We start from the raw sequence: 17,709 nt of genomic DNA on the forward strand, positions 1-17,709 counted from the left end.
CCTGCTCTTGTCTGCAGGTCCTTCTTGCAGTGGCGGACCTTGGAGTCTCAATTTTCAGCAGCACCATGTGCAATACCACATGCCGTCCTGCCTCTTGCCTTCCATTGTACCTCATTGTTGCACTGCCCCCCGCAGGGACACTGAGACTTTATGTCCAGTGTGACTGAACCGGTTGCACTCCCCTAAATCCACCTCTGATGTTTGCAGGTTCCCCACAGGTGCCTCGTTGGTCACTGTGACAACCGGATGCTGGACAAGATAGGCCATTGGTCTGATCCAGCAGGGCTCTTCTGATGTTCTTTGTATTCTACAACAACACCATTGCTTAAATCTAGCTTTATGAATGAAGTCTACCACATGAAGTAGGGACATAGGAATAAACCATATACTAAATCAAGACTATTGGTCCATCCAGCTTTCATTGTCTATGGGAGAGACCATCCTGGAAGACCTACCTCCTGCCTTGCAGGCCTTTTCCCACCAGGCTTGGGAAGGCAGGGCCCAGACTGACTCCAACTACAAAAGCTGAGGCTGCTGAGTGGACTCTTGAGGGGTTTTGTTGAAGATGTGTGCTGTTGCTGTTATTGACATAGATTGTTTTTTTGTATGTTTTTTTAAAAAAATCTTATGATTTATGGGGAAATTGTTCAATTTGGTTGTGTATTTTTGATGTTTTATTTATTGTTTATGACTACATGTAATTATGATGAGCATGGTTTAAACTGTGGAAAGGCAGTATAAAATTATGTCTGTATGTCTGTCTGTATGGCAAGCTTCCTCAACCTTCCCCAGCCCTTCAGAAGTTGTTGGACTACAAATCCCAGCAGCCCCTGCCATCATGGACAAGAATCAGCAATGATCAGAGTTGGGTTGAGGAAGCCTGATCTAATGCTGATTGCCAGCAGGTCTAAATGGCTAGATATTATATTTATATACCTTTTAATGAAATTATACTGCTGCAGCATTCAAAACCACATTTTTAAAAGCAGCGATTTTACAACCCCACCTGCTTCCCTTCCAATAAAGAGCATGGCATTAAGTAAAAATAAAAACAAAAATTATTGTTCAAAGAGACTTGTCAATGGGCTAACTCACACAAATGGGCAGTTTATTGCAATAAAAATTCTGCAAATATAAAAAAATGAAAAGAAGCAAACATCTGATAGGTTTGTAAAAAGCTTTGTAAAACTGTGCATTTTAGCTAAATGTTCCTACAAAGATGTACTGATATCATAGAATTCGAGAGTACTAATGCAAATGTAGGGAACATTTCTGAGTTGAGGATCACATTGCCCTGATGGAAAGTTGTAGTGGGCAGGACCAGCTCCAAAAGTGGCCAGTCCTGCACAAAATTGCTTGACACACTCTTGACATGCGCACACACAGAGCTGTTTCCCATGGAGACGGAGGCATATATTAAATTCTCAGACATTCTGTTCAAGAGTCACTTTCCATTTTATTCAATAACTTTGTAATAAATTGGTAAAGAAAACTCTCTGGCATCTTTTATCTGTCCTCATTGTGCAAAAGGCAAAATAACTTGGTAATCCCAGAAGAATGCAAATATTATCAATGTACAGGTGAGATGCAAGCCTTATCTCAGAGGGATTTAAAACCTCCAACTTCAAAATGCAATTGCACCCCATTAATTTTATGCACACAACTGCAAAATGCAAGTACACTTTTTACATATCTGCAAAGAATATGTCTACCTCTCTGCTGAGCCATTTCCTTCCCTGCTTTGATCTTCTTGCAGCAGACGTTGCTGTGGAGGTACATTTATCTTTTTAAGCAAATAAGGTGGCCAAGGGTTTCCCCTCATTCACAGACTTCCAGGACTTCTGGGAATGATCATGTACATGATCATTACCGGAGTGAACTTCACCTGGGGTAGGCTCACAAGCAGGGCCACCTCCTAAGATCTTAGTGCATGAGCAGGATATATCTTTCACGTAGTGTCTTTTAGATTGTAACAGCAACTGTTTTTAAATTTACAGCACTTGGTAAATTTAAGGCTTATAATGCATAATAAATAGATGTTGATGATGAAAGTAACAAAAACAACACCACACTAGAATTGAATTGCATGCTTTGATTGTCTCCTCTGACTTTGCACAATGTTTTAAAAATGACAAAGAACAACAGCAATAGTCAATGTCCCATAATGCCTACAAACTAAAGCTTAGAACAATTGAGCAAATAGGGGGCCAGGATCGGCCCACACATGAGGGAAGGTGAGATGACCACCTCAGGAAGTAGAATCCACTGGAACAGCAGATCCTGTTGTTGATCTTTCTTCCCCACTTGTTCCTGTTGTAGATCGTCCCTAGCTCCTTCGTCGCTTGTGGGGAAGGGGACACCATTTTGGAGTCAGTCTCAGGTGCCAAAATATCTTTGGCCAGCCCTGATGATCCTGCTGTTCCTGTGCGACCTGGGGCAAAGTCATGGTTTGGCTTAGTTGCCTTAGTATGGTGTCTGACCCTAGGCTTATGGTTTGTCTCCCCCAGACAAACCATGAGCAGTAAACCAAGAGCAAACCTTACGTACAGCTCATGGCATGTCGGGAACAAGACAAACCATGTGCCAAGATTCAGACATTATGGTCAGTCAAACCATGGCTTACCTCTGGGTATTGCAGAAGCAGTGTGAATGGGAGGGAAGCACAGCAGCCACAATTTCTGCTCCATGAACATGCATGTTTGCTTGTTAACATTAAGCCATGGTTAGACTTAGCATCATGTACTAACCATGTCAGTGTTGCCTTCATTTTCTACACAAATGGGACAGAGAAAACCACAAGTAAACAATAAAAAGACCCTGGAGTCCTGTCTCACTGCCGGTTCTTCAGCATGGATTACCTTTGTATCCACAGACTATACCTGCTGGCGTTTATTATAATTATTTCTAATTTAAATATTGATACTCATTTATTGTTTACCAGATTTATTATTTTTTAAAGCCCCATTTCAGAAAAGGAACAAGAATGCCAGGAGTACGGAAGCTTGGATAGAGATGTAAAGGCCGGAACCAGAGTTGCAGACTGACCATCAAATCCCTTTGCAAATGCAAACTGACTTTGAAAGGAGTGGAAACACTTTGAGGATCACACATGCCTGTACCAATAGATTTCAAGCTGTGCTTTGTTGGATACCCTGAATGAGAAGATTGGTTGTGGCGGACAAACATTATTGAGAGACAGGTTGCCCATCATTATTAACCTACACATCTTATGTAAAGCCAGAAAGCAATGCTGGGTGTGTCTTATAATATATCCTCAGCTCATGCATAAATCATGCCCTGCCACCATAATAGATGAACTGAGTTGGCACCTTCAAACACAACCAAGAATCCTTTGTAATGTGCTGGAGTGTGGTGGCAGATGGTATGGGCTGCTTGAATGCTAACAGGGTCTAAGCAGGTCCTTCAGGGAAACAGAAAGGCATCCTTCCTGATGTGTAAATCAGGGGCACATTGGCAGAAGCTGGGAGATGCCGCAGGGCAGGCTGACTCTCAATGACACTATGAGGAGTGGATATGGTAGAAACAGCCTGGTTTGACCAAGAACATAAGGAGGGATCATGGTATGGTGAGCAGATCTTGCTTCCCCATTAGGTTTCCAGTGGAGCCCCAAAGTCAGCTTGGCTCTTGCTCAGGGAAAAATATGCTTCTGCTTCCAGCTTCCAGCCTCAGCCCAAAAACTCTCTCATACAACTCTCACATACCCAGCTCCCCTTGGCCTATCATTCTCCACCTGGGAAAGGTCTCTATGGCTTTATTTGGAAATGCTAAATGATGGTACTTGCCAACCAAAGGCATTACAAAGGAACTGGTTTGTCTGGTTTGGCAAGCATCCCAGCCAGATGGGCGGGGTACAAATAAATTATTATTATTATTATTATTATTATTATTATTATTATTATTATTATTATTTCCTATTATACATTCTGCTCTCACAGATGCAGGATTGCAGATTTGGAAGGGGTCCCAGGATATCATGAAGACTGACCACCCAAACTCCTAACAACAACAACAACAATCTGCATATAAAAAGTCTGTGCCCTGTGAAGTGCATGGAGATGAGACCTTTGTCAGTTTACCAAAAGTATAAGACAAAAGAAAACATCACTTCGTAGTACTGCCAAATATTTAATTCAATATATTCCTACATTCAGCTTTAATTTGGGGTGGGGAGGAAGCGTTAATCTTCCTTTCCCTTTATTCCTTCCAGAGAAGTCACTAAAAGCAATACTAAGCTCGGCCCTTGGTGTTCCCAAGCTTCGCACAGTTCTGTGGATGCTTCCTTGGGAGTACGTCCCATTGACCTCAGTGTGGCTTAACATCTGAGTAAATAAGTTTTGGCAGACCACAACACCCTTGAGTCACGTTGTGACTGCAGCCCAAGCACTGTCCATTCTACCTTCAAGGAGCTTTATTTATTCAGGCATTATACTTTGCCCTCTGCCTCACCAGCTCTCCTAAGGCCCATTTTATTTGCTAATATTCTTCACTCTCCGCCTTCCCCCTCCCCCAAAACACACACACACACACGCTCCGACACCAGCATTTTCAACTCCCAAGCCTACTTTAATTAAACTTTGGGGTCCTGTTGCCAGGGAACGCAGTTGGTTGCCAAGGCCCTCTTATTTTGCAAGTGAGAGTTAATAACCAGCGGTCAAATTAGACTCACAGCATAAAGAAGAACATGCCCCAGTTCACAGCAGCAACATGCCAGTCTGGGAAAGTGTTTTTGACAAGAAGATGCGAAATTGGGCAAAGCTGCATTTACTGGCAGGACCACTTTCTATTCTGGGGAAATGATGCCAGCATCTAACATACCACCTTCAGTTCTCAAGAAAAAAACAACTTCTTCTTTTTGCTTCCGGATTCATGGAGGCTAGCACCTCTTCCTTTATAAATGAGGGCCCTCCAGAAATCTTCATTTTTGTTACACATTTCTGATTTTATCTATGTATATTGTTGCACGCCACAATATACATATTGAGCAATACATATACTGAGCAATGCAAGACTCCAGGGGTTCCAGGCATTTACCCAAGGTTTGTGTTTCCTTGGAATGAGAGGCAGTGGAAACTGTGGTGCTTTTATGATATATGGCTTATTTTCACATATATACAACCTGAGCCTACATTGGAGAGGCTCACAGCATTAACACTCCAAGAGGGTCTTGCTTCTCTCAGCATTGGAATCCAGTAGATATCAGGCATAGTTCTGCCTCCCAGCTGCCCAGCCTGCAGCCTGCCAGCTTCTAGCTTCTACATCACATAACTCTCAACCTTTGTCTTTCTAAATACCAGTGAGTTGAGGGAGGGAGGCCCCACCCATATGCTTTCTAGTACAGAGAAACTTCCTTTGTTACCTTAATGGTCCATACATAGAGGGCCATTACCAAGAATTTTGTCTGGCTCTTTCAATCATTTGAATTGGTTTGATTTTAATCCTTCTGGATCCAGGAATTAGAATGGGCTCAGGCATACAGCCCATTCTCCCACCCCCAAACTACTGTATTATTATTATTATTATTATTATTATTATTATTATTATTATTATTATTATTATTAAAAAATACATACTGCTTGATTGTGAGGAAAAAACCTTGAAGCAGTTTACAAAAAGAATAAAACAATTTATTTTTTAAATGTTTTTAAAAAAAAACTACTAGAAACGTTAAAAAATAATTAAAATCAACAATAAGCCAAAAACCAGATTAAAACACAAATCAATGCTTTGCGTGTCCAGATAGGATTGTCTAAATGAAGGTGCTTTGCCAAAAAGAGTACAGTGAAGATGCATACTTTGTATCAATTGCCAGGGAGTTCTAAAATGTGGGTTCTGCCACACTAAAAGATTGATTACTTGCAAAACAGAGAACTAGTATTATGTGGCATCTTTAACAGTTATCAGTTCCCCTCATGGTGGTAAAGGCACAGTTAGACCCAGTGCTTTTTTCTGGGGGTACGCATGCCCCTAAACATTTTGTGAATCCTTGTACTGTTGTCCACTTATTGTATTTATTTTTCCTAATTTGAACGATAAAATGGTGATTTTCTTGAGTCAAAATGAGAGTACCCCTAAACATTTTTTTTAAATGAAAAAAAAGCACTGGTTATACCTGATCACACTTTCAATAATATTTGCTGCTGCAAATGCTTGGGGGAGGAAATAGCGTTTCACTTCCAGTAAGTGCATAACCTGTAACTTCCTGCTGAAATTCTATAACTTTTAATTTCACAAATGTTCAGGGTGGGTGTGTAGTGCTGCTTTTGTTTCACTATGCCCTCTACAGGCAACAATGATGTGGTAGCATTGGGGAAGCATTGCAGAATGAATAAACCAGAATAAATCCACCACTAATGAACTATCATTGTGCCAAGAACACATTGCAGAAGACACACACAATAGACCACCTGTCTGGAGGGGCCCCAGAACTCAGAATCCTTTGAAACAGTATGGCCACTTATATGCATCATAACAAATAATAACATGGATTTTCATAAAATATGCATATTATATGCATCACTATACTGGAACAACTTTGGCCAAGTAACCGGCACACCTGCTCAGTTTGCTGTCCAGGTGTTACTAACTGTGGATGGGTAACTTCAAGGCCCCTGCTTGCTCTCCTTTCATACGGTTCTTTGTTTTCAAAATGGGCAGCTCTTCAGACAGAGGACTGTAATGTTCAGAGCCCTGGCAATGATGGTTTTGAGGTCTGCCATCAAAGGCAAGCAAAATATGTGGGCCTTTCTTTGAAGCATATGAGGATGTAACAAGCTGATTCTTTCTACTGACATAAAAATCACCTATTCAGTAGCAGGACCATATCCACACCATACCTTTAAAACACTATGATACCACTTTAAACAGCCATGGCTTCCCCCAAATAATCCCTGTTACCCTCACAGAACTACAACTCACAGATCTCCCTGTGAAGAGGGATTGATTGTTGAACCCCTCTGAGAATTGTATTCTGGTTGCTCCAAGCTCAGACCGCATGGCTTTCACAAGCCACTTTCAAGTTCCTATAACAATAATTTAGAAACTTTGACCACTGTAACTAAACTATGTTTAGGTAGCTTTTTACTTAGGCAGCTTTTTCTACATACTGTATGGAAAAGCACATGAACCAGACTTCTGAACAGTTTGTAAGTAAACCAATTTTTAACTTGCTAAACGCGTGGTATTTTCCTGTGCTGGGGGAAGGGGGGAATTCTCACAAGGCCATATTTTAAATGTCTAACAGCCTATATTTCCATTCTTTACTTTCCTGCATATTTCTACTGAGGTTCTCTCAGCAAAGAGTTCTTCCCCCAAAGTTGGATCTTGGCATCAAGGAATTCTTCCCCCCCACACACACACATCCTGCACCAATGAAAACAACATACAAGATGCACTATATTTCAGAAATTTCCTAGCAAATTTTTTTACTTAAGTAAAAATTATATATAAATGTGTTATTAGCAGAAATTCACAGTGAAATGTTGATGAATTTTCATGCAGATTTTTTTATGCAAATTGTTGCAAAAATGTGGCTAACTGAATTTAACATTAGAAAAATAAGAAAGCGAGGGAACCGTAATTGACAGATCAATCCATCCCTAGTAATAAGTAACAATAATATTGCTGCAGAAAGCTAAGTGAAAGAATTTGACTCTCCTCTGCTGCAAACTAATGAACTGATTTCATTTTGAAGTTACATAAAATGAGTGAGGAACAGTCTTCACCAGCCTGGTGCCCTCAATATGTTTTGAGTGGTTCTGAATGCTGTGCTGTCTGGGGCCAATGGAAGTTGTGGTCAAAACATCTGGAGGATACCAGGTTTATAAGGGCTGCTGTAAAATGCTACCTGGAGACTCCAACGAAAGGTTGGAGGCATCCTGGATTGGAACAAAATTCTCAAGCAGTTTCACTTCTCTTTAAATAAATGCACTTGAGAATCTTGGGAACAGCCAGGTTATGAGCATGTGGAAGAGAACGTAACTAGGTCTTCGAACTACCAACTTATCCTACAATTGAAAAGGCAGGTAAATATCCATTGTGACAGTGATTTTCACATTGGGATCCATGGAGTTTTGAAAATGCAAATGGGGTGGGTTACAGAAAGGAGTGTGCATACTTTCTATGTCTTTTAACCACAGTTTTACCTGGAGCAAGTAGAAGGTACTAATACAAGTATCTCCTTGACCTGAAGAGCTTCACCGGCTAACTGCTGCCCCTCAAGCCACAGTTCAAGAAAGAGAAGCAGGGACTGGTTAAAGATCTGACCATTCTGCAGAGGAAGCAGATACTTTTCCTCAGCAATTTTTAATAGCAGAAGGTGGGGTAACCAAATGACCTTGTGCGTGAGAATTTGTGTGTGCTTAAAGTACACAAGAATGACCCCACATTCATCTGTGAAATGAGACAGTAACAGTGGGTGTACTGTAAGTGGAGAAAAAACTGACTCAATTTCTGCCAGCTACTGGCACTGGCACAGATCTAAAGATGCAAATGTGGTCATGGTGACCTGGAGCAATATACTGTCCACAGAAATATAATTGCAATCTAATTCATCTAGACTTTTGAAGGGCACGTAATGCCAGGCAGAAGATGTAATTCACCACAGGTGGTGGGCAGAGAATTTATTGGTCAATGTAACTTTAAATGAAACCAACAAGGGACATAGTTTTGCTTGCATTAATTTTCCAGTTAGCCCTCAAAACACATGAAATGGTTTTATTTTTATTTATTGCACAATTGTCTTCTGCACTGCCTTCCTCTGCAGGGCTCAGGTTGATGCACATGTGGGTAATTTATCTTTGTCCTCACAATGACTCTGTAAGAGTCTGGCCCAAGTGAGAGTCTTTGGCCCAGTAAGCTTCAGTGCTGAGCATGGATTGATGCCCCACCCCATCCAAGCCCAACAGTGTAGATACCATGCCTCTTACTCATCCTATTTTTAACTTGCCTAGTCCCCAGTGGGTTATTACTTAACAGCATAATGCATAAGAAGACAAAAGAGCCCTGCAGGATCAGGTCAAAAGCTCCTCTGGCCCAGCAACCTGTGCCTGTGAGGATAATAAGAAATCCATTCATTCAGCATCCTGTTCTCAATGAGATGCCCATTGGAAACAGGGCCAGAGTGGACTCTCCCTACTTGGGCTTCCTAGCAACTGGGATTCTGAGGCAGCATACTGCCTCTGACAGTGAGGGTCAAGCAAAGCCACCATGCCTATCACCATGAATCTGTCTTTTAAACCCATCCAGGCTTTATGATGGAGTGGTCCTTCTGAACTAACAGGACCAGGATAATATTCAGTGTCAACACCATGGCCTCGTGGTGTTTTTTTAAAAAACAGAAGCATTGTCTAGCCTGACAATGCTTCTATTTTTAAATGGCTGCTAATCTTGCTGACTTTTCAGAAACTAGCAGGGCTTTTGTATAGTCTCTTGTCCATCCACATATTGCTGTTTAACCTTCTGCCTGGCCCTCAATGTGATTTAAATAAATAAAGTGTGCCCATTACACAGATTAAAAGAGCAGCAAAAAACAACCACAAACAAACAAACAAACCACAGCTGGGTATCATATTCTCCTATTCCTAGGAGGGAAAGAAGCTTTCCTCAAACACAGTATCCATCGCACTGGGAGTTCCCAACTCTTAGCAAAGCCGGGCTCCTTTTGTTATCCCTTCTTCAAAATTCATCAATATTCCATTTGGGCTCATTAAAAACTGCACTCTTTTCAGTGCTTTGTCATTTCCATCCCATTCAGACAGTGTCTGACTTTGGTTATGTAGGTAGCTCTGCTCCTGCATGGGCTAAGTGGAGAACTGTAGGTAAGATATATAGACACCAAATATGCATGGAAAGATGCCATTTCAAGTGAGTTCCAAATAGTTTCATTCCAAAGTTTCCCTCTTCCCCAGCATAGGAAAGGACCACATACTGCTAAGTTAGAAATGGTTTACTTATAAATTCTCCAAAGATCAGATTCATGTGCTTCACCATACAGCATTCAGAAAAAGTTGCACAGGCAGTAAAATTTAGCTTAGTTACAAAGTGGTGAAAGTTCCTACATTATCAGTATAGGAATGCAAGAGTGGCTTGTGAGAGCCATGAGGTTGAGCAGGAGCAACAAGTTCAAACCTCTTCATGCACAGAGCTTTTCAGTTAGACTGGGGGAGAACAAAGGCTTGATTGCCTAGTTTCTCCCAAGGTGAGCGGAAGTGGACAAAGCACAGCTTACTTTATAGCATTCACCCCTTCATGTATTAATTAAACTTAAGCATGTTGGTTATATGAGGTTGGTTATACCACAAGAACCAGTGTGGTGCCGTGAGTTCAGGACCCCACTTGAAGTGGGTGACGTGAGTTCAGGACCCCACTTGGGTATTAGGTTTGACAAATGGATAAAAGCTTCTTGGAGCAACTTCCTGGGGGACACAGGTGTGCGGCAAGAGGTAAATTGGGTAGATGTGCCGCCTTTCCCTAGGAGACATCATTGAGCACACCTCCTCCTCTGAACTCTCTTGTTGTGTCCCATCAGGCTGGGCCCCCAAACTCCCATCATCCTTCATAGGCTAGGAAGCGAATGTCCCTGGGTCTCCTGCCTCATCAGATCTAGGAGGTTCTCCATCAAGCAGACTCTGCTGCATAGTCACATTACCCCTTCTCCCACTTCAAGTCCTTGTCTTCAGGTGCCTCCATCCCCTACTCTGAATCAAAGGGAACCATGAGAAACAGTGAGGCCTCAAGCACTGTGTTTGTTCCCCAGCCTGAGTTTCCCCATTGTACAATATGAGTGGGGTATGAGGGCCTCCTATTGCCCTCCTAGAGTGACAGCTCCCGGAGTGGTTTAACACTCAATCCCCCTCCACAGGAAACTCTGGGAATAGTAGCTCTGTGAGGGAAGAAGAAGAGGAGGAGTTTGGATTTGATATCCTGCTTTATCACTACCTGAAGGAGTCTCAAAGCAGCTAACATTCTCCTTTCCCTTCCTCCCCCACAACAAACACTCTGTGAGGTGAATGGGGCTGAGAGACTTCAAAGTGTGGCTAGCCCAGGGTCACCCAGCAGCTGCATGTGGAAGAGCGGAGACACGAACCCAGTTCCCCAGATTACGAGTCCACCGCTCTTAACCACACTGGCTCCCAATTAGCAGGGGTCTCCTAACAACTTGCAGCAGATTGCTTTGGCTGTTTGAAGTGGTAGCATAGTGCTTTAAAGGCATGGTGTGAATGTGGCCTCAGATTAAAAGGGGAGAGAAGGATCTGCCATCTTTTTAGGCCAGTTAACGGCATCGTGTCATAATAAATGAGTTAGGCTCTGGTTGGTGGCTCCATCTCATTTCAAGGGGATTGGGGATTAAGAGTGACTAAAGTGAAGAGCGTGATTCAGAGAATTGCCTATATGCTCCTGCTCATTTATGGATTTCTGCATTTCCACTGTTCAGCATCCCCATCCACAGAGTTATTTGCATTTCTACTAGCGCTAACAAAAGACACTGCCAATCATTCCAGATTAACTTCTAACTGGAAAAAGCCATTTTGTAATTTATTAGCATAGGCTCAGCAATATTTTCTATGGCCAAATTGCACACATGGTTCTAAAATAATGAATCAGAGTGGAAGTGGGGGTGCCCAGATGAGATTATTTGCATGAATTTTTTGAAATCGTCCACTTCGGGTTGCCTCGGCCTTCAAACAAAGCTATGTAATTCATGCAAATGACTCTTATTCGAAAAGGGCATTTAAGCCATGCAAATCTGAATAATAAACATTTATTCTTCTGTTGAACACCCTGAAAGTACCCAACGCATAATTAGAATAAAATAATGGAAACAGTTCTTCCTCATCGTCGCACACACAAAAATATACACAGGCACAATAGGTATAAATGGATGCACAGCAACCCGGTGAGAGAGGGGGAGAACCCAAGAACATCAGGAGCCAGCTGTCTGTGGTTGGCTGCTTCCTAGTGTGACTCCTGATCTGTCTTGCCTCCTTGCAGAATTGAAGCCCTGACTGAACAGTCCCCAACAACACCTGACTAGGTCATCAAGCTTTGTTGGTGACACCAAAGAGGCTTTACACTTTGGGGTGGTGAGAGGATGAGGGCCTGTTCCCCTGCCAAAGAGAACAGGGGATTGCCTGCACCTAGCATCAAAATTGCACTTTATTTTTACTGGTATAGGTGCAGGTAGGTACCAGAAGTGCATCTGCACAGTTCAAGCTGGTGTATCAGCTGCACCCACATTCATTGAGATGTCTGATTTGGCAACAGTAGTACACGCCTTAGTTACATCCTATTTGGATTGTTGTAACATACTCTACGTGAGGCTGCCTTTGAAAAGTGCTCAGAAACGTCTACTGGCTCAAAAAGCAACCCAAAGATATAGGGGGATAAATTATGGCTCCCACCAACTTCCATGGGGGAAGCCATGTGCTTTAAATCTGTAGTGTGTATGTGACCCATGGGCAGCAAACTGGGGTAAAAGTAACAAATCAGTTTCAGTCAGATCAAGATGAAGAATATGTTTTGCAATCTATGTAATGAAGAAAAGGCTAGTTCAGAAATGCTATTTTGAGAGAAAATATATTAAGATATATATTTAAATGTGGGTTTTAAAAAATGATGTATTCAAGGGTAACCGGAATGGAATAGACTTATGGTTGGGTAAATAAGCAAGAGATCAGGACCAGAAAAATAGACTGATCCACTCATCCCTAGTAGTGCCAAGTTGAGCATAAACATCCCTGAGCTACCAGCACTACTCCTCAAAAAAGATGGGGAGCTCCTATATCCCACCTTCCCATAGCCCTTGTCAAGGGCTAGCTGAGTCCTTAGGTGTGTGACCCAGCCGGAGAGAGCTCTAGCCCCAAATCCCTTGGTTCAGAGCAGCTGCTGACTAGCCTTTGTCTAGTCATCCCTCTGACAATTGGCCAGACATTGTTATGCAGTGGGAAGCGCCTTAATCCCTCTATGACAAGAGGACCTGAAAGAGACAGCACAATGAAGCTAAAACTCTGCTAGCCTGGCATATTCATTGTCAAGAAGTCTCACCATGAATGATCAGGCAATGGATATGCAATGGAAAAGTGCAGAGGGTGAAAAGCGGCATTCAGGAACAGAAGCCATCTCATTATTTAGTGGAGCTCACCAAGATTACAGCAATATAGCTCCAGGCCATATACACTCTTTCCCACCACTCTTCATCTCTCTCACTATTTCTATTCCTTCTTCCCACCCCTTTTCAGCCTGGGGACTGCCTTCCCTTGACCAATGTCATTCTGGGGGCCACCTAACAGAGTGGGAGATGCCAGAGGTAAAAGTGGGTGGGGCAATATGTGTGACTCTAGTCTTTGTACAGAAGGCTACATTCCAGCCATGCGAAAGCTGTCCACATCTCCATCCTCCATCCAGGCAAGCAAGAGGCATTGACTAAGTTCAAGGGAACACACTGTTTTACTAATGCCACCAGCTGGTTTTAGCCAAAGACAGAATCCACTTTACAGTTATCACTCAATTCAGTTATCACTCAATTCAAGATGAAGAATAAGTTTGCACATAACAAACTATTAAAGAAACACTCAGTAAAGAGACTTCAACAAATGTCAATATATCTGGACTGCCTTAATATAACTTGAAAACTGCAAGCCAAAGATTTGGGTGGTTATTTCATACCAATATAGCAGCTTTTGGCTACCTGGAGATCTCTTCTCTGTCCATTCACTTGCATAGTTTCTCTTGTCTGACTCTTACTCCTTGCCCCTCACTATTCTCTTCATCTCTCTGAAACACTCCATGCTTCTTTCGTAGCCTCCACTGTCCACTTAAGGAGGGGTAAATCGGTCACCATGTGATGTTCACATGTTTTGATCCATAATCCAGTTATACATTACTCTGTGGTTATTGTTTTTAATTTTTAAACTCAAAACACCCGTTTAAATGCCTATTTAGTTCATATTTTAATTTATATTAAAATGTCCATTTTCTCTCTAAAAACATGTATTTAAAGAGGTGCAAAAACTATGTTCTAACATTGGGAGGAGTACAAGGTCTGGTGAGCAGATGAGTTCTGCAAATGTACCTCTTCTCTTTTTTGCATAAATTCTTCCAGAACACTTTGCACCATTTGTTCTGCTCTTTGTAGCCACAGAAAAAAAACAAGGCACTGAGGCCCTGCTTCAAGTTGCCCTTCTTCCTTTTGGAACTTCCATGGGTATTGTCCACTTGCTTTCAACTGTATCACTATAGCCACATGGCCTAGGAACTTGATCTTTAATTTAGAGACAAAGCTGAGATTCTCAGGGAACATAACTGAATTCAGCACTCAGTTTCATATTCCTGTACTTTTCCTATAGTTACACACACCCTGTTAATGTTGTGCGACTAGTTCCATTTGCTATTTAGTGCTTTTCTCAATTTTAGGGAAACTGCTGAACCCTAAACAACCAACTGTTACTTGAAGCTAGCTAGAAAAGCATTCCTGGTGAGCTTCTGCTGTCCAGACCACTGACCAGATCTTTCAGTCCATTAGACAACTTCCCTATGAAACCCTTTTCTCCCTACAATAAAGCTTTTGTTTTTATAAAACAAAGTCACTAAAAACAAACTCTAAGCTTCTGGAGGTTAAAGGTGTTATCCAATGATAGTCCTGCTCACTGTAGACCCACTGAAATTAATGGACAACTTAAGCACACTTATTTCAGTGGGTCTGCTCTAAGCAGGATTTAATTAGACACAATCCACAATCTGGTGTCCTCTTCTGGTTTGGAAAAGGAGCTACAAGGTAAGGCAGGTGGTCAGGAGTTGGAGAAACATAAGTGGACAGCAAAGGTGAAAGCCAATTTAGGCTCTTTAAGCCTCTGCCCCCAGACTACACCTCCCATGTGCCATTCCCTTGTGTCGAACTGAATTTCCTGTTTTTGGTTTTTGGTTTCTTTGTTTACTTTATAACCTTTATGCACCACTTTTTTTAAAAAAAAAAGCCCACCCTCAAATTACTTTACAAAAAATAAATGAAACAATTATCAACAGAAAAATTATCAATAAAAAAAATTAACAACAAAAAGTTGTTGTCAAAATGTTAAAATAACAGGAGACTAAAAATTTGCATAAGTTTTCTAAACTTCTAGTACAGTGAAGTACCTGCCTGGTAGCAATAGGTGAGGCGTTCCAAAGGGCCTAAAAGGGCCAAGCGTCTGGCCTGGAGAAGGCGGCTCCTCCTACATACCAAGGCCTCTCACATTCCTTGTGCCATTGGACCTTGGATGTGTGGTCAGAAGAATATGGTTCCTCAGGTTCAGCTAACACAAAGGTGTTAGCTTTGCCTATACAGGCTCTGCTGCTATGGGAGGCTTTTTTGTGGGCTATTGGCTGTCAGCCTGAGGCTCAGCTGCCTCCCAATCTCCAATGGGAGGCTTGGAGACTTAAACCTGGCCTAGTTGTTTAGCTGGTGACTCTGCAGCCCCCAACTCTGTGCCATGACTGCTACTGGACTCTGTGGTCATGATACCTGTTAAGCCAATAGCTGTCAACATTTCCCTTTTTTTAAGGGAAATTCCCTTATTCCGAATAGGATTCCTCGCAAGAAAAGGGAAAAGTTGACAGCTATGGTTAAGCCCCTTTGACCCTCAACAGCAACCTGTCCTACTAATTGCAGAAGAGTCTGGAGAACAGTCTAATCCTTTTCATGAGCCATTTCAGTGTTTGCATATAAAAACAGAATTTGCTCACCAAAACAATGTCAATCAGTGTCAACAGGGATGCTTTGCTCTTTTCCAAAGGCGATCTGTGCCCTCTAAAGGATGGGCAAAGATCAAAACAATTTATTCCTGAGTTTGTCTTTCTTACTGATCTGAAATGTTTTTGTTCTACCATTCTCACAGTAATTAAAAAGGCTTGGAAACAGATAGAAAGCTAGATAGATGATACAGTAGATGATAGATAGATAGATAGATAGATAGATAGATAGATAGATAGATAGATATAGATGATAGATAGATAGATATAGATAGATAGATAGATAGATAGATAGATAGATAGATAGATAGATGATGGATAGATGATAGATAGATAGAAGATGATAGATGATAGATAGATAGATAGATAGATAGATAGATGAATATATGAGTATAAATGGACTCAAAAATAAATACATTAGGAGAAATTGCTTGCAAAAATGTGTGGATCAGGTAAATTTGCATTAAAATGTACATAATAGGCGATAGCTTCAATAAAATGCTGGTAGATTTCCATGACTACTGATGTGGGCATTTCTGAACTGAACTTAGGATGTATCTTTGTGATGATACCTATCATCTGAATAAAGGCATGAGCTTGGCTAATTTTTCCTTCCACCCACCTTCCAAGTCTCCCATTACCAGCTGACCTGTACCTTAAGATCTGTGAGAGAGCCCCTGCTTGCAGTTCTATCAACAGCGGCAGCTGTGACATCTTGAAGCAGGACCTTTGATGTAATGGCACCCCATTTGTTCCTTTAGGCCTATGAAGATGAATTGGTTTCTTCTGCTGATGGACTTTTGTGTTATGGTATCTGTTGGCTTCATGGTTTCCATGTGATATTGCTATGATGTATTGCAATGAATTGTTTGCATACTGCTTTTTAGCAACCTTTGGATTGAAGCGTAGGTTATAAATATAGTCACAGGTCAGCAGGAGTCAGTCTGGGTGATACTCTTCCAAACCTGTGATCGCATATATGTGGGGTTGGAATATTTAAGAGGAAAAGCTGCCAAGCCATTCCCTTTTTTAAGGTAATGGCCTTGGTTGGCTAGTTCAGTACTTCCATTTACATGTCTTAAAAGCTACCATAGAGATAAATGGGTGGGTTCCCTCCCCCAGCTCACCTGCCTGGATGCCACATAATCCTAGGATGGAGAATAATAGGCTGTGGGGAGGGTTGCGGGGCTGTGTGAGACAGAAAGTTTTAACTGATACTGGAAGCTGGAGACACAGAGGCTTGTCTTGTTCTGTGCTGAGCCCAAAGCTGTGTTTTGGGGCTTCCTTTGAAACCTATGGGGAAGAAAGATCTACTGGAGTGTTAATGCTATGAGACGCTCCAAAAGGAAGAGTTCAGTTACAGCTATAGTAGTGGTGTTTTGTTTCGTGTTTTGTTTTACAAAAATACTCAACAACCATCAAAAGGGATACCAGGTTGGCATTAGTTTGCAGCTTCCTATGGAGGCAGAGAGAGATTTTACTTTCTTGGGCTCCATTGATCACTGAAGATGGTGACAGCAGCCACGAAATTAAAAGATGCCTGCTTCTTGGGAGAAAAGCAATGACAAACCTACACAGCATCCTAAAAAGCAGAGACATCACCTTACCAACAAAGGTCCGTATAGTTAAAGCTATGGTTTTCCCAGTAGTGATGTATGGAAGTGAGAGCTGGATCATAAAGAAGGCTGATCGCCGAAGAATTGATGCTTTTGGATTATGGCGCTGGAGGAGACTCTTGAGAGTCCCATGGACTGCAAGAAGATCAAACCTATCCATTCTTAAGGAAATCAGCCATGAGTGCTCACTGGAAGTACAGATCCTAAAGCTGAGGCTCCAGTACTTTGGCCACCTCATGAGAAGAGAAGACTCCCTAGAAAATACCATGATGTTGGGAAAGATGGAGGGCACAAGGAGAAGGGGACGACAGAGGATGAGATGGTTGGATAGTGTTCTCGAAGCTACCAG

General features: G+C 41.9%; 1 protein-coding gene across 3 annotated transcripts in view; it reads right to left on the reverse strand.

The window, feature by feature from the left end:
* Nucleotides 1-17,709, reverse strand: part of ARHGEF9 (Cdc42 guanine nucleotide exchange factor 9) — a 279,050-nt gene that overhangs the window by 145,899 nt on the left and 115,442 nt on the right. The window lies entirely within an intron of this gene.

The sequence above is a fragment of the Podarcis melisellensis genome (assembly GCF_964234715.1).
Source record: "Podarcis melisellensis genome assembly, chromosome: Z".
NCBI classification, from domain to species: domain Eukaryota; kingdom Metazoa; phylum Chordata; class Lepidosauria; order Squamata; family Lacertidae; genus Podarcis; species Podarcis melisellensis.